The sequence below is a fragment of the Panthera leo genome, chromosome A2 (assembly GCF_018350215.1).
Source record: "Panthera leo isolate Ple1 chromosome A2, P.leo_Ple1_pat1.1, whole genome shotgun sequence".
NCBI lineage: Eukaryota > Metazoa > Chordata > Mammalia > Carnivora > Felidae > Panthera > Panthera leo.
In genome coordinates, this window is record NC_056680.1 from 131,276,776 (window position 1) to 131,302,583 (window position 25,808).

Here is a 25,808-nt window from a genome sequence, read left to right on the forward strand (position 1 = left end):
GAGCCACCCAGGCACCCTTTAAATTCTTCTTTTATAGTTCAGTTATTCAACATGTCAGGCTCTAAAAAAAAATTCCTGATTCTATTATATTTGTTAGTAATTGTGTCATTCATAATCTTGATTAATACATTTTATAGCTCTATTCAATTATTATAAAAATATTGAGCAGAACAGGGTTAAGAATGGAACCTTTACTAAAGTTAGTGAACGTGGAGTCTTTCACTTGTCATTGATCCTTTGGATGTGATTATTTACCCACCTATATACATTTGAAATTAATCATAATAATGGCTAGCATTCTTTGAGCAGTTAGTTTCAATAAGCATTCTCTAATCAGTTTGTATGCATTAATTCATTTAATCTTCATGATACTTCTATAAGGAGGTACTGTTATTTTCCCATTTTACAAATGGGAAAGCTGAGTTGTGGAGGATATGAAATTTTATTCTATTTGCAGGTTAACAAATTAGCCAGCCAGTGCTTTATAGATGCTTGTGGAAGACACACAACTTTGGGGTCAGAGACAGAGCTTTATTACCTCTGGTACAGTCAGCAGTGTGAGTTTTTTGTTTTTTGTTTTGGTTCCTTGTCCCCCTGCCCCACTCCGTCCCACAGGAGTTCTGTAGAGTGGCTCAGATTCATGCTGCACACTTGGTGAGTTGTATCACTCATGAGGAATGCCAAGTTTAGGAACCCAGATCTTTTATAATGGGCTGTAAGTAAACTTTTCTTTTGTTCCATAGGGAGATACTATTTCTGTCTTCAAAGGCTATTTGCTATACAAACATTTGTGGAAAGACAGTCCAGCACAAAAACTGCCAGTGCCTTTGCTCACAAAACATGCAGACACTTCAGAGACCCATGAAATTTGCCTCTTATCCCAGATATTAAGAAATTTCCCCAAAGTTACACAAATAGCAAGTGGACTTACCCCAAGTTTGCCATGAGAGACTTTTCTCTATATTTTTCTTGGTCCAGCTATTATACAGCTAATGCATATCTTTGATTCACTCATATAGTAGCGTGTCAGAAAAGGAAACAAGGTTTGGCATGGCTTATTTTTAACAAATCCATGGCAGGTTTTTTTTAAAAAAAAAATTTAAGTGCTCACAAACCATCTGTTTAGTAACCTGTTCTAGTTTTGTTGGGGAATAATGTCAAGATCACTGATCTTCATTTTCTAGAATCCTTTTACCTTAAAAAAATAAAACAGTATTTGCCCCTCTTAGGTGCTATGTCCTCTCTCCTGTTATTTGTAACTCTTTCGAGGTTATCAGCTATCATTCTGTTATAACATTTACTTTTTAATACCCTGAGATTGTAATCTGTTGGTCATGTATACATGAACTTATTTACAGTGACTCATTGTTCTCTTATTAATTCCTGAGCTTTGATTCTTTATTAATCATATTTGATTTTCCATTTTAGGTTTCAACACATTCCTTTTTGGTGGAGAATGTAAAAACCACCTAAGATTCATCTCAGTTATATGATAGTATACCACTGTCATCAGACAGTAGGCTCATGTCTTCTTTAACATTTTTTCCAGTATCTAAATAAGATCATGAAGTGTTCTTAGATTTTTTGAGGGTTTGGAGGGGGTTGCTTCAGCCCATTTCAAGTATTTATTAAAGCTTTGAGTCATGTTTCTGGACTGTTCCTTGCTATGGTAATATTACTTATGAGGTCAAATAATGCCTGTGTAACTCTGATTTTTTAGCTATTTTCTAATTTTTTTCCCTCTTTTTAGTGCCTTCTCAGGCTGACTGTAGGGCCATAAGTGCACTTTCAGTAATTCATAATTTCAGTAGATATTTATCCCAAGCCGTTTCTTATTTGCCAAGCTGTCATATATATTAGGAGCTGGCAAATTTTTTCTGTAAAAGACTAGAGAGTAAATATAAGTTCAGTGGGCCATAGGTCTCTGCCGCAGTCGTTCAACTCTCCCATTGTAGTATACAATGAACAATATGAACAATATTGAACAATATTGTTATGAACAATGAGAATGTGGCTGTGTGACAGTAAGGTTTGTTTATATACACTAAAGTTTGCATTTTCATGTTTCATATTTCATATCATTTTCATATTTCACAAAATATTCTTTTGATTTTTATTCAACCATTTGAAACTGTAAAAAACCATTCTTACCTAACAGACTATCCAAAATCAGGCTCTGAGTCACATTTAGCCTATCGACTATATTTTGCTACACACACAGACACATACACACACACAGTTATTCATATAAATATAGACTTATCGTTTTTACTTCCGTTACAAAAGTCCATGCCACATTTATTCACTGGCTTGGAATTATGACCTTAAAATTGACATGGACTTCTAAGAGTTCTGTGACAAAATCTTTCATGATAGTTCTTCCCTTTTCATTGCTATTAAGGTCAAAGTAGTAATTTTCCTCATTGCTTTTTAAGCCTTCAGAGAGAAGAAATTATTTGTATGTCAGTAATTTATTAGGTGCTCAATATTGTCATTATTAGTATCACAGTATAAATCTAGATAATAAAGTACAGTGACCAGCCGAGTCATCAAAGGGTCTAGGTAGTGAACCAAGAATGTCTTTCACATTTTTCAGAGGTCAGGGCAAAACAAAGATGTCAGGAAGGTTCCGAGACAGGTAGAAGAGTCATGAATCATGAAGAATCACAACTAGTAGAGGCAACTTTAGTTTGAGACAAAGCTTTGGCACAACCAGAACCTTTTCTATACACTGGTAAGTGAGGATATGGGCAGACCAAACGCGAGGATACAGTTAGATGTAGAGTGATGTAGATTAGATTACAGATTAGATGTAGAGTGAAGTCTTTGGCTGGAGTGGCAAATTTGAAAACTGGTCACATCAGTGCCCTCCATCAGTCAGATGACTGTTTAACTAGGTTTGCTCCTGTGTCTTTGCGTAAAGAGGATTTCCTACTATATTTACTTATGGTGACCCTGTAGCTAGGTTTTTCTGCTTATGTGTTCTGGCATTTCTTTATTTGTATTTTTTAAGTTAACTAAAGCTAATCTTGCAGAGTCTGTCTTGGGGAGTGCTTCTGTTCTTATTTTTGGTGTAAACTTTGTAGATTACATAGTTTCAGTTGGAGGAGATGAGAAGATGGATGAAAAGACTAAGAATGAGGAATAGTTCTTTTCCTTGATGTTCTTTCTTCCTTGCTATGGGCAAGTCCACAAATCTCAGTAGCTAGTAGACTGCCAGAATCTTTTTTTTTTTTTTTTCCTTCAGAATACACATCTCTCTTTTTGACAGGAGGCCTGATTTGAGGTAACATTTGTTGCTTTATCACATGAAAGAGTTGTGTATTGAACAACATCATTTCTTTATTTTTTTTCTTGGAATTTTAATGCTTTTTTGTTTCCACTGTTCACTGTTTTGAATAAGCAGTTTGTGATTTTTGATGCCCACCTAACTCAAAATACCCTTTCCTGCTAACATTTCCCTGTGACCTCATCTTGAATTCTCCTTGTTTTCTGTAACCTAAAGGTACTTATGTGAACTCTTTTCTTACCATTTTAAGGCATAGAGAACATTCCTCTGTCTCATGATACTGTATTTCCTTGAGAAATATTTTAGTTCAGAATTATATGAATGTTATATTTCTGAGTATTAAAAATTTTTGGTTTGCTGGCCTAGGTGGTTGCCATCATCTTGAATGAGAGCCCTTTTGAAAAGAATGTACTGCTTTACCAAAGTCATCATCAGAATCACTTTCAGAAGAGAGAGGTTTCAAATAAAGCAAGAAAAATACAGGCAAATCTCTTTTAGAGTTAAGACAACAATAAGTGAAATATTTATGAGCCAGGGCTTGGCTGTAAGAGAAAATACAGACAAGCCTGTGGTTTCATTACATTACTTACAGGATTTGTGTGACCTAAAAAAAAACGGAAAGTGCAAAAAGACCTAATGCAGCCAGGTATGGGGGCTGCTGGGATATGCATCGCTAATGAACTATTCTGGTCTTCCTCAGAGAGTGAGGTGTTCTTTTGATGTTTTTTGAAAATGTTAATTGCGAATGATGAAATACAACTGGAGGAAAAAAATACTGTTCGATGACATAGATGATATAAATTTAAGACAACTTGAGTTAAAAAAACTATTAATATGTATATTTGTAGACTTTATTTCTGTAAATAAAGAGCTATACTGTTATTTGTGGCTTTTAATCCCATTTTCAACAAAACGTTTAGTCATTTTGACTAGTTCTTAATTTAAATTTCAGTAAGTGGTGGTAAAAGTTAAAGTAAGTTTAGAGTGTTTTTGAATGTGGCAGTTGAATGCTCCTCTGGCAAGTAAAGTAGGACACACCAAGCTAAGTACATTATTAGTTGAGGAAATTGTCTTTACTGCTAGAAGATAGAAACATTTATTCAAATAGAGATGTAATATGTTTGCACGTGGTAAGTTTATAAAATGTTTTAGATGAAGCTGTTGCGGATGTATAAATGTATAAGTAAGTGAAACATTCGTTTGAGATAATTTTGCTGGTTATAAGAATTATTTGGGGAAAGCTGTTAAAATGCTTATTTGCAGGTCTGACATGAATTACTCTGACTCAGTAGTCTGGAGAGGGGTTGGGGTTAGGAGTCTGCATTTTTAGAAAATATTGTACATGATTTAAATAAGGTGGTATGAAGACCATGCTTTTGGAAACAGTGGAGTAAAATATTACATGGCATTTCTAAAGCATTTGGGGGGGGGGATATAGGGAATCAAAATGAAACCCAAACTCTACTGGTCATCAGAAATAAAATTGTGACTTAGAATATAAAATATATAACTATTCCTATGAGAGTACATTAATAATCTCTAAAGATCTAATGAAGAGTTTTACTTCTGGTATTTTTCTTGATCCAGTGAGCATTTTGAATTACTATTACTCATCTGAAAACAAAACTACAATGTCACATCCAGAAAACAAATTGTAGGAAGGAGAGAATACTATTAACTTCCTGTAAAGACAGAGACAAAGAAGTTCGGGGGGGAGGGCGAGGGGGAAGAGAGAGAGTAAGAGAGAGAGAAAGATACAGGTAGAAGTAGTTGTGTTGGGTACGCATTTAAAGCCTGGGATGTTGGTCAAGTTGTGTGTAAGTTGCTTCCGTGACATTTCAGTTGCAGTAAGGTTTGCTTTTGCTTCATTGAGCTCAACTTATGCATTATCAAAGTGGTTGGCTTAAAATTACAGAAAATAAAATGAAGATTATCTAAAGAATTTCAGTAAGTCTTTTTCAGTCAAATGTATTTGAAGCGTAGTAAGCCATCCACAGTTTGTCAGTTGGCTATTTGGAATTGGGAGTAATAATTCTTACAGAAAGAGAATATTCTAAACATTGATTAATTTACAATGGGAAAATTGATAGGAAATTGTGTTCTAATACTGTCTTGAATACAGAGAATTGATTTAGCTTATTTATTTTAAATGCTTGTGGTTTGTACAGCCTAGTTCAAGAAACTCTTCCCAGCCAGCTCTGGGATGTTTTTTGTTTTGCAAATTCTCCACCTCCTCAGAGAAGGTCTTAATCACCTGGTTTCTTTCTGAACCTAGTTCCTCCAGCCTCCCTCAGGAAATGGGTCTTCTCATACAGTTGACAGAGAGAAAGAATTTGTAATTTGAGGTACAGCTTTGGGTTTGGGGGTAAGCTAGACACCCCAAAGTTCTAATTGTATAGGATGGCTGATGAAGAAGGTAGAAAAGGAAATAAAGGAGGAAGGAAATGGAAAAAGGACTATCTTACCTTTGGGCTAGCAGTAAGCGTGCTGCCTGCATAGTCTTGGGGTCACAGTTGTAGCGGGGGAAAGTGGTTTGGTCACAGACCCTATCTTCAGCAGACAGCTAGCTGGAGTGCTTGGGCAGGGCAGGGATCAAGAGCCAGAACCAGTTGGTTAATAATCCTCACTCTAAGAGCACAAACTCTCTTAACCAGCCAGAACAAAGCCAAACAAAAGGCCTGGGAAACAAAAGTGAGTCTGCTAATCTTTTTATTGCTGAATTCAGATACTTACCCAAAGTTCTGTAATGACCTGACGATGGACACGTGAATAGCAGTACTAGCATTTCATATTTGTGAAACATTTTATAGCTAATAAGGCTCTTATATTATCTAATTGGATCGTTAAACTAATTCTGTAAGATAATTAAGGCAGATATTATATTACAAGATCTCTGTAGATGAGGAAATACTAGCAATTATTATTTACCCAAGGTTATATAGCTACTATATAGTGAAGCCAAGAGTGAGTCATCTCCCTCTCCCTAGACTACTGCTCTTTCCTCTGTGTATACCACATTTCTTCTCATGGATTGGGCATCTGAATCTTCAGAATACCTCTTAGATGTTAACTGCCTGGAGGGCAAAGGCAATGTCTTCTATTCCTTTTGTAGTTCTTTGTAGCATGAGTGCACACAGTGGAGGCCCAGCAGGAATATTTGTCAACTAAGATGTGGGTTTGACATCATGGCAAGAGGAGGGCTTGGCATTAGACAGACGGAGAGCAAATCCTAGGCTCAGCCCCATGCTGGCTGTGTGATCTTGGGCAAATTATCTGATCTCTGAACCTAAATTTTTCATTGTAAAATATGGATGAAAATTCTGTTACTTGTATGAACTAAAAATATTTTTAAAGATCCCCACACAGCAGCTGCCAGATAGTAGATGCCTTCTCTTCAGTGTTTAGCACTGATCTTATTTATGACTGCCTTTTTTTCCTAGCTCCTCCTTCCACTTTTTTTTTCCTTGAAAGAATATTTTGTTTGTCAGCTATACTTTGTATGTTTTTCATCTTAAACAGTGCTAGGGTGCCTGGGTGGCTCAGTCGATTAAGCATTCAACTGACTATTGATCTCAGCTCAGGTCATGATCTCATGGCTCATGAGTTCAAGCCCTGGGTCGTTGTCAGCGTGGAGCCTGCTTGGGATTCTCTCTCTCTCTTTCTCTCTCTCTCTCTCTCTCTCTCTCTTTCTCTCTCTCTCTCTCTCTCTCTCTCTCTCTCTCTCTCTCTGCCCCTCCCCTGCCCATGTTCTCTCTCTCTCAAAATAAATATACTTAAAAAAAAACGGTGCCAAGGTTTAGGATTGGGGCAACCCTTTCTGCTAAAAGAGCATCCCTCATATCTGCCCCTGTGAATTTTGAGGAACTGGAAGAAAGGAAAGTATGCAATTTACCAGAAGCAAATATATTATGTTCCTCATTTTCTTGCCCCCTTTGGTCAGGCAGTTAAGTTCAAAACAGCTGATGTAGGAATATTCTTGAGAGGAAAATCTGACTTTGTGGATGTGCTCAGAAGTCAGATATTATCTCTGCCTGAATCAGTATATCTTTGGAAGCTTGAAACCTGAAACTTACAAATTAATTTTGAATTTTGTTTGTGGTATTTGCAAGTGAGGTTACAATGGTTTATTCATGAAGTTCTCTGAAGCTATTAGATGTGGCAAAAGTAGATGTCCATTGTATTTTAAGATTGTCTCAGTTTTATATTATTTTTTATATTTATCAAAGCCTTAGACCTTATTGAGTGGCTTTTAAACATGTCTTTAGATTAATAAATTCATCACTTCATTGAAGTCTCATTTTCTGGAGGAATATGTTTTGTAAGCAATATTATACAATAAATTTAAAAGATTCATCCTTTCCAGGTATAATTTTGACTCCCTGTTAGTATTTTTCTTGTATTCCATTGATGGATTTGGATAAAGCTATTTCCATATAATTAAATCTGGTATGTTAGGTAATTTCTTTTGCAGGGTTGCTGCTCTCCTGTTCCGGGAAGCTCGTCCTGGGCCTGGGAATTTTCTCTAAACTTGGCCTGGTTTTAAATTTAGGAAGCTAATTTTCCTGGTTCTGAAATGGAGTAATTTTCTATTTTTGTGATAAGTCTAGTTAATTACCACTTTTTATTGGCAATGGAATCTTCTCCTTTGCATCTAATGGTCCAGATCATTGTATTCTATGATGTGAGCTCTTCACAGCATGCTGCTGTGGCCCTCTAATACACAAGCCTCTATATTCTGTCAGCTGTCATTTTACATGCACACAGAGGAAATTAGTTGGAAAATATTGGACTTTCTGGGTTTCAGGCAGTAAGGAAGCACTAGGAAGAGTGTTTGGAAGATACTTCATACTCATATGTCTTCTGTCTCCTTCAGTGCTAGGAAAATATGTTGGATAATTTAGTCAAAGAAGCACAATCCCTTTTCCCATTTGTCTGGAAATAATTATTTAGAGGCGATATGTGCTCAGTGGAAGAAAGGTTTGGCAAGTAGTACATATTCTTTAGCTCGTTGATGTTGGGAGCATGTGTTAGTGATCCTCTAATAAAAAGCACATGCTCAAAAAGTGGTTACTGTGTGTGTGTAGTAACTATTCTTAAACAATATCGTGTCATGGGAGGGGCTTCATTTCGAGTGGGAATAATGGATCAATTTAAAACCAAAAAACATAGTTTGGAATGGTGTTTTTTAATATCTAATCCAGCCCTAAAATATCTATTCATAAAATATGGAAGGTTGGGAATCCATTGTACATTCTTAGAGGTCATCGTCAGTAAAATTCTAAAGTAGGTAAATGGTGAAATTAGTGTTAATTAATTTAAATGTGGATTTAGCAAATAGAGAAAGATAAAAATAAAACTACTTAGACACAGCCACATCACCTGATAAAAATGTCAACATATTTTGCCACTTCTTTAAAGTTTTTTTCCACATACTTACCATGTTTACTTACTGGACCAAAAAAAAAAAAAAGTGTGAACCCGGTTGAATGTTCAATAAAAGTTCAGAATTATAATGTTTATTTTTGCGACCTCATCTCTTTTTTGTTACCTTTAGGGTTGGTCTCCTTAGACTTAATTGACTTGACTTTATAAAGTATTACTTAACTACAATTTAGACAAGAATTTTTATTTCAGGACCAAGACCAGTGTCTGGCACAAAGTGTGGTGAAGTTCTGAATGCAGGTAAACTTGTTTGTTCTTCTCTGCTTGGAGTCTGCTCTCCTCTAAAAGCAGCCATTTATGACTTTAGTGCTTCAGTTTTTTTGCTTTGGTTAATACTTTTATTGGCAAGATAATATGATTTATTTCAAGTTTTAAGAACTAGTTTTTGTATTCAGCGTAACATTCTTCTTCCAGCCATTAGACCTGATTATTCTTTTGGTTTATATCTTAGAATTAAGGTGTATAGGATTGTATCGAAATGCAGATTATTCAAGTGTATTTTTAAACGTAAGAATTAGAGAGGTGCCTGGGTGGCTCAGTCGGTTAAGCATCTGACCTCAGCTCAGGTCATGACCTCACAGTTCATGGGTTCAAGACCTGCATCTAGGCTCTGTGCTGACAGCTCAGAGCCTGGAACCTGCTTCAAATTCTGTGTCTCCTTCTCTCTGTCTCTGCCCCTCCCCGACTTGCATTCTGTCTCTCTCTCTCTCTCTCTCTCTCTCTCTCAAAAACAAACGTTTAAAAAAAATTAAAAAAAAATTAGAATGTGTATTTAAGGTAGTCTCTATACACAGGATTTTATCAATACTATTAATTTAGCAACATTAATCATCATAATATTCTTTAATTTCCTAGTTTTACATCATAAATTTATCTATTAAGGTTATATTTTAAAATTGTTTTGTTGAAAAGTTACAATTTATCAGCAGACCTGTGTTATTTAGAAATTAACTTCTATATATCTAAATACCTATATTAGTTTAAAGATGTTTTATTTCATTGGTACATATAATCTTGTTAAAACTAGGTTATGTACAATGATGAACTGTATCTAGTAATATTTGTCTCCCTTGTTTTTGGGGAAAACAAATAGACCTGCACATTTAACATATGAAGCACTCACAAGATTATAATTTAATAAAACAATAAACAAGAGAATACTAAAACTTTAGAGATTTTACTTGATTTTTTTGAGGAAATAAGCACTTTTTTTTCCTCATCCTAATTGAAAACTGTGACCCAGTGGTTTAAACCCCAAACAGGTGCCAAAACTTTTGTTGTCCTTCAATTTTGTTTACTCAGTAAAATCGAGACATTCCAAAAACATAGTGAATATGTTGCTGTGTGATATTTGTTGACTTTATTAATCTATTTTAAAATAAGCTCATTATTTCCTAGTATAGTTTAAATTATATCTATGTCATTGATAAAAGTGGGGACAATTTCTTTAATCAGTTATATTTTTTATTCTAGTATCATATATTATGTACATAGATGTCGTTAAGGTCATACATTCTATCTCATTGTAATATTTGTAATAATATAAATCAAAATAACAATATAAGTATTTGTAGAGCATGATTGCAATCATAAATGAGAATGCATTATGTCAAAATGCAAAGAATAAGTTTTGAAAGTTTGTCTTTCTACAGAATTGAGGCTGCCTGAACAGACTTTACATTGATTTTATGAAAGAGCAAGTAGATGAGTCATCTAAATTTTGTAACTTTAGGAAATCAAGAGCTCTGTTAGTCACTATAGAATTTGAAAATGCTGTATGATTTAAATGTTAACCTTAAGTCTTAAATGTAAATCAACACATTTATTCACACCTTAGCTCTTCTCTTACAGTTTGTTTTTCCTAAAAATGATTAAAGGAAAAATTCTCTGAAATCCTGTTTTTTTCAAACAAGGTGTATGTAATTTATTTGTTAACTGTTAAATATCCATCAGAATAGTTATGGTCTTAATTTCATCTGAATGGAAATCTCATATTTTAAGATAGAGATCTCTTTTATTTCCATGAGAGCTTTAAGAATTTAGGATTTGAGCATTTGCTGTGACATATGGTGCATTTTCTGTCCTATTTTGTATACCAGCCCATTAAGAAGAGAAAGTGAAGTAAGTAATCTAAAAATAACTCTGCTGTTGGCCTAATTTAACAAAAAAAAAAAAAAAAAAGTCTTCTGTGCATAAGTAAAGTTCTACATTTTGTCTCCCCTGGTGGAAAATCTCTGAAGCATTTTGCCACCTATTCACAGAACAACATCTTGTTTGGCATCATAATCACAGCCAGAAGGGCTCTCTTGACTTTTTTATAGTTATGTGTGCTATCCCTAGTCATAGTGCAAATCTTATGTGTCCAAAGAGACCCACCTTACCTGTTCAGCCACCCTCAAGTCACATGTACACACACCTTTTCCCAAAACACATTGATTTTCACAAAAACTTACAGTCTAAAATTGAATTTGAACTGGTGTTTTTAAAAAAGTCAATGAGATTAAAAAGTACAGATAAAAATCACAAGATGTATAGTCATGTCTTTAAAAGTTAATTTTTTTCCTATTCAACTCATCTTCGTCTTATCATAGGACATCTGAAAAATAGTAACATCTTGCAAGATGAAACAAGTTTAATGAATTTCTTTCTCCTTTACCCTTTCTTTGGTGATTTTTGCTCTTTTGTTTATATTATTGTTCTTTAGCTTAACATTTTTATACTTCTCAGCATCTTCTTGTCTTGCTCTTTGGTGTACTTAGTGTAGAAACCAGAAGATAATGGTCCTCTTTCTAACTTTAAGATTCTAGACATTTTGGACCCTTGTATGATAATACATTCAATATTGACTAGAGACACAAAGTATCTCAATAACATGAGTATGGGACATCAACAGTGGAATGATGCATTTTCTCATGGTGGGGGAAGTAATTGGCACTAATGTTTTTAAAGGCTTTTGCACTTAAATTTAAAGGAATTTTTATTCCTTCCATGAGAGCTTTAAGAATTTAGGAGTGAGCATTTGCTGTGGCATATGGTGCATTTTAAATTTTAAAATACTTTTGAATCCTAGATAAGCATTCATTCACTGATATGTTGGACTAGTATGAGCTTAGAACACCCATAAAGGATATTTTAGCCCTTAAAAAGATAAGATATGGGGCAGATAGGAAGGAAACTTTGTTAAAGAATAACATGCTTCAAGTATTAGAAGGATTGGAAGAAGAGGTAATAGCCCCATTAGGAGCTGCTATCGTAGACTGTTAAGTTAATGGCCTGCAATGAATCACCCCTTCCAGTATCCACACCCTTCCATAGTAACTCTGGTGTGTGTGTGTGTGTGTGTGTGTGTGTGTGTGTGTGTGTGTGCGCGCGCGCACCTGTGACTGACCTTGACCAGTGGGACTTAAGCAAATGTGATGCAAGTAGAGAGTTGCTAAGTGCTTGCACATTGGAGCTTGCCTTCTTGGAATGCTGCTGTCACCATAGGAAGAAACCTGGTCCAGTCTCTGGGAAGATGAAAGACCACATGGGGAGATCTGGACAGTTCCAGACCCAGCTGGCTCAAGTGAGTTCTGCCCCCAGTTGCCCTACCAGGTGAATGGAGCTATGGAGCTGCCTGAGCGAGCCCATACCCCATCAGTGTAATAGCCACACTGCTAACTCACAGAATTATGATAAATAATAAATTGTTTTTTAAGCCACTAAACTGGGGGTTGTTATGAAGCAGTTGTTAAAGGATTCAGGAGCTTCTCCAGATGCATGATGCAGTACAGAAAAGCTAACACAATGAGAGACAACTACTAAAACCGAAGACATAGAGACCTATGGTTAAGCTCCTGTTTTGCCTCTGAGATTCCTGGTAGTTAAAGTGGAATGTAGTTAGTTACAGAATATCCATTTTGAAAAGGAGGGAAGAATAGCATTCTTCAGAAAAGGGAATGTCATTTCGTGGACTAAATTCTAAGAGATTTCTCATGTCAGGCCTTACATGGGAGTAATGAGTAATAGAGAGGGCTGTATCCTTGCCAACATTCCAGCAACAGATTTTTCTGAAGGATCCTCTTATGTCTGTTTCTGTAAAACCCAAAGATATATTATTAAAGCACAACTCTGAGCTTGATTGTGTGAGGGACTAAGACGTACAGTACTCTTCCTTATTTCAGCGTTCCATAGTTACCTGTGAGACTTTATTTTCATTTCAGTTAAATCCTTTGAAACAACTACAAATTTATGTTTTTAATCCCTAACTTCTCCCTTGTGCTATAGATAAATGCCTCCAACAATGCACTGTGCATCTCTTGCTGAATATTCTTTCTTCTTTGATTTTTTTGGTTGGAATGTAAGGTAATGCTTTATTTCCAGGAGGTTAATTGTGTTCTTCCTAGCTCTGCATTGCCTTCTAGTTATTGATGTTCAGCTCCCAGAAAGAACCCAGTACTAATGGTTGGTGGTCTCGAGTCTGTTTGCCTGAAAATACTGCAGTCATAGAATTCTAAAATTTTGACTTGTATTAGAGTATAAGAGACTGAAAATAGTAACCAAATAGAAAGACAAATCATGGAAGAAGAACCGAAATAAAAGTGAATTGTGTTCTCTACTTTTAGCAATTGAAAATTTATAAATTTTGTGTGAAACAGAAGATAACATAACACTTGTTTTGTTTTGAATCACTGAATATTGTCACTTTACTTTTTAAATATTACCACATTCACTCTAATTTTCCCTGTCTCCAGGACCACTATCAGAGTCTAAGACACTTTCAACTCTTGCTTGAACTAATGCAGTAGTCTCTTAAAATATGTATTAACTATACATATTTCTGGTATTTTTTTTTTCCTATTTTATCATTTCCCCCCTTGCTGTATCAGTGCCTGTCAGAGTGCAGGCACGTGGTAGTTACTTAATACATATTTGTTGAACGAATGGATTGGTTCTTCACAGACACTTTTATACTTTGTTGGCAGGTGCTCTGGCATAGTAGCCAGAATGATGTTTAGAAAACACTTATTTTCATACCATCCCTTTGGTTATAATAGCTCCTCATTTCTCTTAGGGGAATGACCCAAATTCTGTTCATTGCGTGTTTTGGAGTTAAGAATTTTAAAATACACACAGTGGATAGTTTGAGAAGTTAACAAGTAGCACCATTGGAGCAAACCCAGATGCCATTTGCAGAGTGAGCCTTACGGCCTTGGGAGAGGGAATAGGTCTGTGGGTTGGCTTTGTCCCTGGGTGCATAAGTTCCTTGGAGAGCCACCCAGGACTGGACCAGTGAATCTACTGGGGAACCAGAGTGGCAGAAAAAGCAGTTACAAGGAGGAAAACTGACATGCTTTTTGGCTTATGATGACTTTCTTTACTTTTAGCCCTTTTCTGGACTTGCTTTTTGCTGGCCATAATAAATACAGGTTACATAAAATAAATGACCAAGGGAAAAGAAATTTAGGATGATTCTAATATTATTAAAATCAGAATTTGAATTAAAAAATTGAAAACATTTAAGACATTCAAATTGAAGCTCTAAAGAAATTGAATGTGATAGCCATAAACGAGAATGGTAGGGCAAGAAAAGATGAGACTACAATGCCAGAAAATAAAGGTAAGAGTGAAAAGTTACAAGAATAAGTGTGTGATGCTTAAACAATTGAAGCTAAAAAGGGAGACGAGAGAATAGAGTATAAAATAAGCAAAAATAATAGTAAAGCATATGAGATTAAAATTTTAAAATGTATAAGCTAATTATGATTAAGTATTCATTTGGAAGAAGAGTGAGTGGAGGTGATGTGAGGAAGTTTGAGGAGGGGTTGTCTTTACAGCTTCTCCAAAAGCTTTAGGCCTTTTGCCTTTGATTCCTCAAGGGCTCTCAGCCTTTCACACTCTACATATTCTGAGTGTCAAGTCTCCATCTAAGATGATCTTCTGGAGAATACCTGGAAGTTGGGACTTCCACCCCCCCTTTCAGTTGTTTTTATTACATGCACTTGGAGAAGATCACAGCAGCCACAGCAAGGGCCTGCATCCAAATAACGCTTCCCTAAACCAGGCAGGTGAAAATAATTTTATAGTCTCCAGGGAAAATTTTAACTTTGGTTTTACACATATAGATTGTACTTTGGGGCATTTCCCCTATATTACCTTGTTGATTATCCTAGAATTATAATAATGCTGTATGAATGTTTACACCATGAGACTTTTATTATTCCCACTGAGAGGGATCTAAATCATCTTTCACTTCTATTTTGAAGTTTGGGAATCTGAGGCCCTGATAATTTAAGATATTTTAGCCTGATATTTATTAGTCAAGCTGAGATTAAAACCAGAACCTTTTGATTATCAGTGTAGTTCTTTTCTTACCATAGCCTGTTACCATATTTCCACTTACTATTTCTTAACTTCACAGTGGTTGAATGTTTTGTAACATTTATGAATGAGAATGGCAAAAAAGAATGTGAAGTCTTAATAGAAACTGTGCTCTCATTCCAGATTATGAATGAATTAATAGAGAATTTATGCCACTCATACTGTCCTTATGCATAATTTCTTATTCTCTGTGAAATTTGTCATCATTAAAGCATGATTTTCAAAATGGGAAAAATTAATGGTTTTCAGAATGACTGAAGATAGAAAAAGTATGTGATAAAGCTAAGAATAGACAGGTATAGTAAATGACTGGTTATATATCAACCTAGAATTCCTTTGACTACTCCTTTCTTTACCCAGTCAGAATCAAGCTTTGAAAAGATCTTGACAAGCGCAGAAGTTAACATATTATTTCACTGCACCGTAAGTATGGTTATCGAGGTTTGCATGGGATGGTTGAGGAAGACAGAGAAGGTCCAGCTGCCTCAGAATGGGGGAATGGGGAGGGGGAGGTTTCCCAGAGGAGAATTCTGGATTGTTATGGGCAGTTTGACTCAGGTACAAAGGTTAGAGATGAAGGTTGTTTTGCTCTTTAGAGTAGATATTCTCAAAGTAGTTGGCCACCTTCTGATGAACAAGGAGAGTCTGTTTTAGAAACAAATTGATCCTTGAATACAAGTTCGTGTTTTCGTTCTCACAAGTGAAAAAAACAAACAAACCATGCTTAGGTTTCTACTTCTGTGAACAATTAAGAGCTACTTACTTGACACCCTAACTTATTAAGGCTTACTAAAAGATAGCATTCATTAACAAACTCCAGCTAATTATGGGAGTCTACTAAGGATTCTAAATATTCTATTAGAAGTCAGAGTGCTACAAAATACTTGGTAAGTTGTAGCTCCAACTGGTCATGCTCTAAGAACAGGTGTCCGAAATTACCAACATTTTCTTACAAAATGTTTTGTTATCAGTGTATAGGCAAGACATCTTAAATTGGTCATAACTTTAAAATGCTGCTGCTTGGGGCACTAGGGTGGCTCCCTTGGTTAAGTGTCTTACTTCGGCTCAGGTCATGATCTCATGGTTTGTGGGTTTGAGCCCCGCATCAGGCTCTGTACTGATAGCTCAGAACCTGGAGCCTGCTTAATACTCTCTCTCTCTCTCAAAAATAAATAAACACTAAGAAAAAACACGGAAGTTACTTAAAAAGTAAATGCTACTGTTTTACATGTGAATTATAAAGGATTTAGATTCATCATAATTTTTTTTTCAGGATCGTACCCTTTGCTTAATACATTTTGTAATTCGTATTTGTATCAGTAGTATTTTTGACTCCTGCATGTAAGAATGAAGCCTCAATCAGCATCATTTTCATCAGACCTTCTCAAATATTGGCATGAATAAGAATCACCCAGAGTTCTTATTACAAAACGGTGTCCTGGGCCCACCCCTAGAAATTCTAATTCAGTAGGTGTGTGTGGGGCCTGATAAATTAACTTTTCTAACAAGCTCCCAGGTGATGCTGATGCTGCTGATCTTCCAACCACACTTTGAAAAGAATGGATCTGAACAGATTCTTGCTAAAGCAGACATGTAGGAAACCCGTGCATATATTCCTGTATAATGGCATCTCCTGTCATTTAGTCTTTTTCAACGGGGAGGTAAGCAAACATAAGTGGGGATGAATAGGTGGTGGGCAGCAGAGTCTCAGAGCAAATTTTGGCCACTTTCGTAACTTGCTTTAAAAGAAAAATTGAGAGCCTCTGGTTTTGAACTAGTTCAAATTGATCAATGAGATTCAAACCTCACATACCAGAAGAACGGAGGGGATAGATGTGGCTTGATTTGCCTGATTATCTAGGATTTTGTATATTGTACTCAATAATTTGCACTTATCCCAAGGGTGGTAATAAACCATTGAAGCACTGGAACTGGGGGGACGACATGATCAAAGTTATGAAAACAAGAATATAGTAAGAAGAGAAGTGGAAACCATAGTTTTAAAGCCGTGACATTCATATAGGTGAAATAAAAATAAAGGACCTGACCTCAATGAGTAGTGGTGAGGATGATAAACAGATTGGAGAGATAGATATTAAGGAGGTGACAATAATGATTATAATAGCAGCTAAAATTTATTATGCACTCACTGTGGTTATGGCTGATCACTCTTCAAAGCACTTTACATATATGAATTAATTTAGTGCTTACAGCAGCCTTATGATGAAAATGTGGACATACTTTGTGCAGTTTTTTGCACTTTGCATACACTGCTCTTTTTTTTAAAACAATAGCTTTGTGGCAACCCTGTGTCGAACAAGTCTATCGGTGCCATTTTTCTAATAGCATCTGCTCACTTTGTGTCTCTGTGTCACATTTTTGTGATATTTGCGATGTTACAAACGTTTTTATTATTATTTGTTGCGATGATTTGATCTGTGATCAGTCATCTTGAATGTTACTGTTGTAATTGTTTTGGGGATGCCACAAACTATACCAGCCATGACATTCTCTTAAGCCAAAGCCTAAGCCAGAACACATCCCTAACTGCAGTTCTGTGAAGACTGAGAGAGGTGAGGAAGCTGCAGAAGAAAAGTTGGAAGCTGGCAGAGGTTGGCTTGTGAGGTTTAAGGAACGAAGCTGTCTCTATCACATAAGAGTACTAGGTGAAGCAGCAGGTGCTGATGTAGAAGAACTTGTTTGTAAACAAGTTCTCCAGGGGATCTAACTAAAGTCATTAATGGGGGTGGCTGTACTAAAAAACAGAGTTTCATTATACTGGAAGAAGATGCCATCTAGGACTTTCGTAGTTATAGAGGAGAAGTCAATTCCTGGCTTCAAAGTTTCAAAGGACAGGCTGAATCTCTTGATAGGGGCTAATGCAGCTGGTGACTTTAAGTTGAAGCCCATGTGTATTTACCACTCTGAAAATCCTAGGGCTCTCACAATTATGCTAAATCTACTCTGCCTGTGCTCTGTAAATGGCAGAACAAAGGCTAGATGAGAGCACATCTGTTTACAACATGGTTTAATGAATATTTAAGCCCACTGTTGAGACCCACTGCTTAGAAACAGGGATACTTTTCAAATTATTATTGCTCACTGACAATGCATCTGGTCACCCAAGAGCTCTGATGGAGATGTACTATGTGATTAATGTTTCCATGCCTACTAATGCAACATCCATTGTCTTTCCTTTGGATCAAGGAATGATTTCTACTTTCAAGTCTTGTTCTTTAATAAATATATTTCATAAGGCTGTAACTGTCAGACATAGCGATTCCTTTGATGGATCTGGGCAAAGTAAATTGAAAACCTTTTGGAAAGGATTCACCATTCTAGATGCCTTTAAGAACATTCATGATTCATGGGAAGAGGTGAAAATATCAACATTAGGAGTTTGGAAGAGGTTGATTCCAACACTCATGAATGACTTTGAGGGGTTCAAGACAAGGAATGAAGTAACTACAGATGTGGGGGAAACGGCAAGGGAACTAGAATGAGAAGTGGAGCCAGAAGATGTGACTGAATTGCTGCAATCTTGTGATAACACTTTAATGGATGAGGAGTTGCTTCTCATAGATGAGCAAAGAAAGTGGTTTCTCGGAAGGGATCTGCTCTTGGGGAAGATGCAGTGAAGATTGTTGAAATGACAAGAGATTTAGAATGTTACACAAACATAGTTGTTAAAGCAGTGGCAGGGTTCAAGAGGATTGACCCCATTTTTTGAAAGAACTTCTGTGGGTAAAAGGGTATCAAATAGCATCAAACCCTACAGAGAAACTGTTCATGAAAGAGTCAGTCTATGTGGCAAAGCTAACTGTTGTCCTATTTTAAAAACTTGCCACGACCACCCCAACCTTGAGCAACCACCATCCTGATCAAGCAGCCATCAACATCAGGGCAAGACCCCCCCCCCCCCCACCAGCAAAAAGGTTATGAGTCACTGGAAGTGCAAATGATGGTTAGCATTTTGTTAATGATAAGGCATTGTTAAGCTATGTACATTGTTTTTCTTAGACACAATGCCATTGCACATTTAGTAGACTATAGCATACTGTAAATATAACTTTTATATGCACTGGGAAAACAAGCAATTTATTTGACTTACTTTATTGTGATGATTCACTTTATTGCAGTGGTCTGGAACCAAATCCACAGTAGCTCTGAGGTATGCCTGTATTATTTTGATTTCAGTTTTGTTTCATAGATGAGGAAGCTAAGTAACAGAGAGGCTAAGTTACTTGTCCAAGACCACACAGCTGGCAAGGGCCGAGCAAGAATTTAGACCCTAGCAGTTTGGCTTAGAGCCCAATTCTTAAACCCATGGTCCATTTCATGGAATGTGACGGTCAGTTGGCTGATAGATACGAGGGAGAAGGAGGAATGTAGGATTCTGGCAGATTTGTAGCCATTTCTGGTCTAGGCACTGGAATAGGAAAATTAGGAGGTGAAGCGTGTTTGGAGTGTGATGAAATAAAAATGTGAAGGGGGAGACTGAGTTTTGGACGTTTGAAATTTGAGGAGTTTGTAGGAAATCCAAGTGAAAATATCTAGTAGGCAGTGAGTATATAGATCCTGACTATAAAAATCTAAATGTAAAATCAAAAAACATGGTGGCTAGGTTAGTGTGTGGAGAGTGTTGTGAAATGGTTAAATCATATCTGTAGTACCATATTCAGTTGTCAGTGTTACATTTTAACTGAAACTAAAATATATCTAGGGAAAACCATAGTTTGAAAGAATTGAGAAACAAGGTCGTAAGAAAGGCAAGGGGGTGCCTGGGTGACTCAGTCCATTAAGCGTCCAGCTTTGGCTCAGGTCATGCTCTTGCGGTCTGTGAGTTCAAGCCCCACGTGGGGCTCTGTGCTGACAACTCAGAGCCCAGAACCTCCTTCAGATTCTTGTGTCTCCCTCTCTCTCTGCCCCTCCCCTGCTCACGCTGTGTCTGTCTCTCAAAAAATAAACATTAAAAAAATTTAAAAAAAAGATTGGGCAAGGAACTGCTGGCTTATTTAGTGCAGAATTCAGGAAACAGGGAGGTTTGTTGGTGCACAATGTTTTAAAGAATAGTTACATAGAATAGGAATTTATTTTATGTAGCCTCAGTAGTCAGAATAGGACCAAACAGATACAAGTTGTTGAAATGTAGATGTCCAAAATGGGAAAGGATTGTCCAATGGGTTAGTGCCTACCAGATATTGAAATACCAATTGGAGTGTCATGTAAAAGGGGTATTGTACAGCTAATTCTTACTTAGCATGGATTACTGAGTCCATCAGACTTGACAGCAACGTAATGAAATAATTTAGGTTGTTTTTTAATTTGATTATAAATTATCAACTTTTGTTATTTAGAGGTCTTTTCTGAGTTTTTCTTCATAAAATTTGAATTTGAAGTAAGCCATTTTCCTAGGCATCAAATACGTAAGTCATTATCATGTAACATGAGAGTTGCTGGAAATTTGTAAAGGATTTTCCGTAAATACCAGTCCACCTCTCATGATAGTTTTAGTTGTTTTAGCAGAATTCAGTTATTTAGTTGCAGAAATTATTTACCATATCAGTGATTGCAAATAAGGTGGCAGAGTTTTTAATTGCACTTAGAGAAAAATGTCAAAATAAAGTGTAGTTTCTCATTACTGGATTTATAATCTTCGTATCTACTTTTTTTCTTGGCCACTGGGAGTTTTGTTACCAGCAATGAAATACAACCCTCATGCTGTACTGTGTAGGATAGATACTGTAAATTTCTGGTCTTGCGTTTCCATTGATCTGGATTGCCATATGGGAATCCTATTCAGCTGATCTTTATTTCCTGAGTCAGAAATTCTGTTTTACCATCTTTGGGGCTTTCAGCAGCTATTCTCAGTGGGCTGTCAGGTATTGCACATGAAAGAGAAGGTTCAAAGGCATAGAAAGAAGGTTCAGGGCTGAAATGTTTACACTGCATTTTAAAAATTTTTACAAACATTTTCTAAGCTGATGGATCAGCATGAAAGCTTAGCAGATCTAAGACTTTTTATATGGTATAGTATAGGTACCATTTGAATACACATAATTTTTAAGGAGTCGTATGGTAGTCATCAGTTGTAGATTTGTTACAGAAATAACTCATTCGTTCATGATTTTTCCTGTAAGCATAACTAACAACATTGTGATTAATGTTGTAAGTTTCTTGATTTTTTTCTACAAGTTTTTTTTATGTCTTATTATTCTGCTTTATTTTGCATCTGACAATTAGCATTGAACTGAGGGAAACTACAGTTTACAGTAGAGTAAGAAATTAACAACTTCCCTATATTTTTTATAATAAAAAGATTTTCTGAGGCTTTGCCACTTTTTGTGTTATCAACTACATATGTTACATAGTAACCAAAATAATGATTTTTTTAAAAAGGTGATAGAAGTATAAATATGGAAAAGCCAACTCTAAGTTTATCACTTAATAAAATGTATCGAGAAGATCCCTTATCATAATAGACTGATTTATAGCATAGTGTTTTTAATGTGTCAGTAGCTTGTTTGAACATAATCTGATTCTCTGTGAGTAGTTACGTATCACACATTTGTTCATTAGTAGTTACGTATCACACATTTGTGTTAGATAGACAACTTTGCTACTTCTCTCGGCTTCGTGTATAAACAAAACATTCAGTATGGAGTATAAAAGTTTGGTGAAGGTCTTGTGTTTATCATTAAGTACAGAAATGTTTGTAGAATGTTTTTAAAAACACTGTAAACTATTTGAGTTTTCTACTATACAGAGCATTTTCTTATTAAATAGATTTTTGACATTACGTTAAGCTATAACAGAATGCCTGCTTCTGGGAAATTTATATACATTGAAAAGCTTTTTAAGAAGATGAAATTGGTCTTCTGTTTGGAATTACAGGAGAATTTACAGAGTGAGCATACATGCTTAGCAACTGATGTATCAATTTTTTTTATTTGATTTTACTTTTATGGGCTTCTCTTCCATTTTTATCCAACCTGTGTGTGTGTGTGTGTGTGTGTGTGTGTGTGTGTGTTTGTGAAATTTGTGTAATGTACACATATCTTCTAACCATAGCCAGAGTAGGTATTTTTTTAAATTTCCCAGTTTTGTTGAGAAATAATTAATAGACATTGCAAGTTTAGGCACACAGCATGATTGTTTGATACATATAATATGAAATGATTACTACTATAGGTTCAGTTAACATCTGTCTTCTTGGATAAATACGATGAAAAGGAAAGAAAGGAAAAAGGAAAATGCCTTATCCTTGTGATGAGTTAATTTTTGTGAGTGGTCTAAGATACAGGTCCAGTTTCATTTTTTTATATGTGAACATTCAACTATTCCAGCACCATTTAATGAAAAGACTGTCTTTCTATTGAGTATTTTGGCTCCTTTGTGAAATATTAGTTGACTGTGTATGCTTGGGTTTATTTCTGGGCTCTTCATTCTGTCCCACTGGTCTATGTGTCTGTTTTTATGCTAGTATCATATTGTTTTGATGATTATTGCTTTGGTATAGCTTGAAATCAGGAAGTGTGATGCTTTCTGCTCTCTTCTTTCTGAGGATTTCTTTGGCTATTCGAGGTCTTTGATGATTCCATACAAATTTTAAGAGATTTTTTTTTTACTTCTCTAAAAAAAACATCATTGGAATTTTGGTAGGGATTGCATGTAGAGTAGTTGTTTGTGGATTATTTGGCCACAGGGAGTAAGTACATTTATGAGGAATATAGTACTGGGAACACAGTCTATTCTCCCTTATTTCTAACCATAAACACGATTGTGCTTAATAAACCTAGGGCCATTTTCATGTCAAACTCTATCGATGCCAATTTTGTGATTTGAAAAGTGGCGATACAATAGCATGTTAAAAGCATTGACTTTTATTCTAATCATGATTTCATTAAAATCATTCTATAATTTTTTAAAATCCAAATTCTCTTTTGGAGTGGATGCCCAGGGTTCCTGGGGTTTCTTGTAATATCTGGAGATATGTTTGTTATTTGGTTGCACTGGTAGGTTGCCTTTTCTAGTCTCCCAAAGGACTCTGATTTTAATCTATATTATAACATGACACAATCTGTTGTTACAGACTTTTCTCAATAGACTTTGAAATCTTCATGGTCAGGGATTATGTTTTACCATTTTTTTTCCCAAGGCCAAGTAGTACATAAAGAGACAGTGAGCTAAGAGTGTGGTTGGCCTGTTAAAGGCAGTTTCAGAATAAAATACACTTTCTTTTTCCTCCTCTTCATTCTCTTCCTCTTCTGTTTCTTCTTTTTCTCTGTCATCATCCTCTCCCCCTCCTCCTTCTTCTTCTTCTTCTTCTTCTTCTTCTTCTTCTTCTTCATCATCATCATTGTTGTTGTCTTCATTATCTTGTATGTTGAGTATGTGCAGGAAATCGTGATAATTGCTACAGTTAATGATTACCATAATTCTTACCACAACTCTATGAAGCATATATTTTATTGATGAATGAACAAGAATATAAACATTAACTTTCCCAGTGAGGCATAACTAATAGTGAAATCAGAACTCAAACCCAGGTCTAATATCTGTACTCACAGAGTAATTCTATACTCACAGCCACTGCTGAATTTAATCCTGGAATCACAGGGCAGTCTTCAGCTAATTTGGTGGATTTCTGTCACTAAACATGCATGGCCCAGTATTTAATTTTTTTGACCATCTCTCAAATTGCCTCCTACCTAACTCTAAGTAAAAGTTTTAATAAATGAGTAGATGAATGAATTAATGGTTATCATATTTGCATTTTATTGGGTAGCCCTTGGAGTAGTCAAAGATCTTTTAATTCAATATTTTAAAAAGTAAGAAATGCATAAGTTTTCCTATTCACTGTGCAGAATGAATGCAAGTTAATGACTGGACAATATTATTATGTCTTCTTAAATAACTGTATACTTTAAGTGCAGTGTGAATCTTCTTTTCTGTACTTGGATTATAGTGCATGTATATTATATTAATCTAAAATGTGAGCCCATAGTGGCAGCCAAGGATCCTAGACTTCCATGGCCTAGAAGTTTCCAGGAGAGAGAATAATAACTGATGACTGTAAAGAATTCAGAGATCTTAAAAATCCCCTGAAAATCCTTCAGAAATCTTCTCTGGGTTATCTGATGTTGCTGTAGACTACGAAACCTCACCATAGCTTGGATCCCTGGTGTTCAGTGAATCAAGATTCCTGCCCTTCCTCCCCACAACTCTCTCCTTCTATGCAAAGCCCAATCACATCTCAATTTTAGAGCAGATTATCTAGTAGAGGGATTCCTCTTTTGCTTCCACATTGATAAGGTGCCATCTTTGTCACATGCCCATTACCGTGTTATCCATAGTTCACAAAACACTCATGAATATGTACTATTAAAGTTGTACATACGAAAGATATTTGGTTCCAGTGAAGAATGTTACCTTTCTTTAGTGAGATTAATATGAAGAAATAACAGTTAATTTGAATTTCATATGAATTCCTTTAGAAATCCACTGCATGCAGGAAGGTACTGTGCCGTGTCTTTGGGGGATTTAAAGATGAAGAGGACATAGCACCGTTCTCAAGGAACTTAAAATATACTGAGGGAGATGTTTGTGTAAATAGCTAAGTATAATGTAAGATCAAATGAATTAAGTGTTAAATAGATAACCAGAAGCCTATGGGAACGTTCTATTTTAATATGAGTTGCAGAAAAGAAATTATGAAGGAGATGACATTTGACCTGAATCCTGAATAATGTACAGATGCCTCATAGGTTTACTTATGTAAGTATTCAAACATGTAATAGCATGCATTCTCTGTACGAATTTATAGTATATACTTATATGTAAATGTGGTCAGTGTAATGTGATGCATATGGTGTGTGTAGATGTGTGTATACGTGTGTGTGAATGTGTAATCAAATGAGATTAGCATGTACTCTTCTAAAATACTTCCGTTTCCATAAAATGTGAAAATATAGAAAGGTTTATTTATAAAATAATTCTTTCTTAATTGATGTTACTGGAATATTATTTTGACTTCTATGTTGGGTTCAGCCACCAAAACTGTTGGTAGTCATTATTAAATAGTACTTGTACAGTTCTTATAGTGACACACGGACATGTGCTAAGGTTAAATAATTGACAGATTTTGAGAATAATCTGCTCATGAAGGGACATAAATAATTTTGCAAGGAAAGCTCCTAAGTCCAGTACTTTGGCAGTTGTATAGTGTTCAGATAGTAATGGGCTTTGCCTGGTTTAGCCTGGATGAGTAAGGAGTTGTGTGGAGGTCATGTATTCCTACTCATGTCATCTTGAAATGATTAAGCCAAAATAACCCTCTAAACCAAAATAACTAAATAACCTACTGACTGTTAGAAGCGAGTCTTTTAGATGCTTCCAGTTTCCTCTTCCCAAATCTCTGCTTTTTTGTTGATGCTGTATGAGGTATGTATTGTTGCATAATAAATTACCACAAATGTAGTAGCTTAAGACGACACCTTTATTATCTCACAGTTTCTTTGGGTCAGGAATCTGGGCATGGCTTAGCTGGGTATTCTGCTTCATGGTCACTCACAAGTCTGCAGTCATGGTGTCAGTCAAGGCCATAGTCTCATCTGAAGTTTCAACTGGGAGAGGATCAACTTCCAATCATGTATGGTTGTTGGAAGATCCAATTCCTTGTGGGTTGTTGGACTGAAAGCCTCAGTTCCTTGATGGC

The 25,808-nt window shown here is 35.9% G+C and overlaps 1 protein-coding gene across 1 annotated transcript in view; it reads left to right on the forward strand.

The window, feature by feature from the left end:
* The first annotated feature begins 8,870 nt into the window (after positions 1-8,870).
* FOXP2 (forkhead box P2) overlaps positions 8,871-25,808 on the forward strand; it is a 539,953-nt gene continuing 523,015 nt past the window's right edge. Inside the window, exons 1-3 of the mRNA XM_042922589.1 lie at positions 8,871-8,971; positions 12,218-12,296; positions 15,452-15,514. The gene's annotated coding sequence lies outside the window, so the exon portion shown is untranslated. The remainder of the gene's footprint in view (positions 8,972-12,217; positions 12,297-15,451; positions 15,515-25,808) is intronic.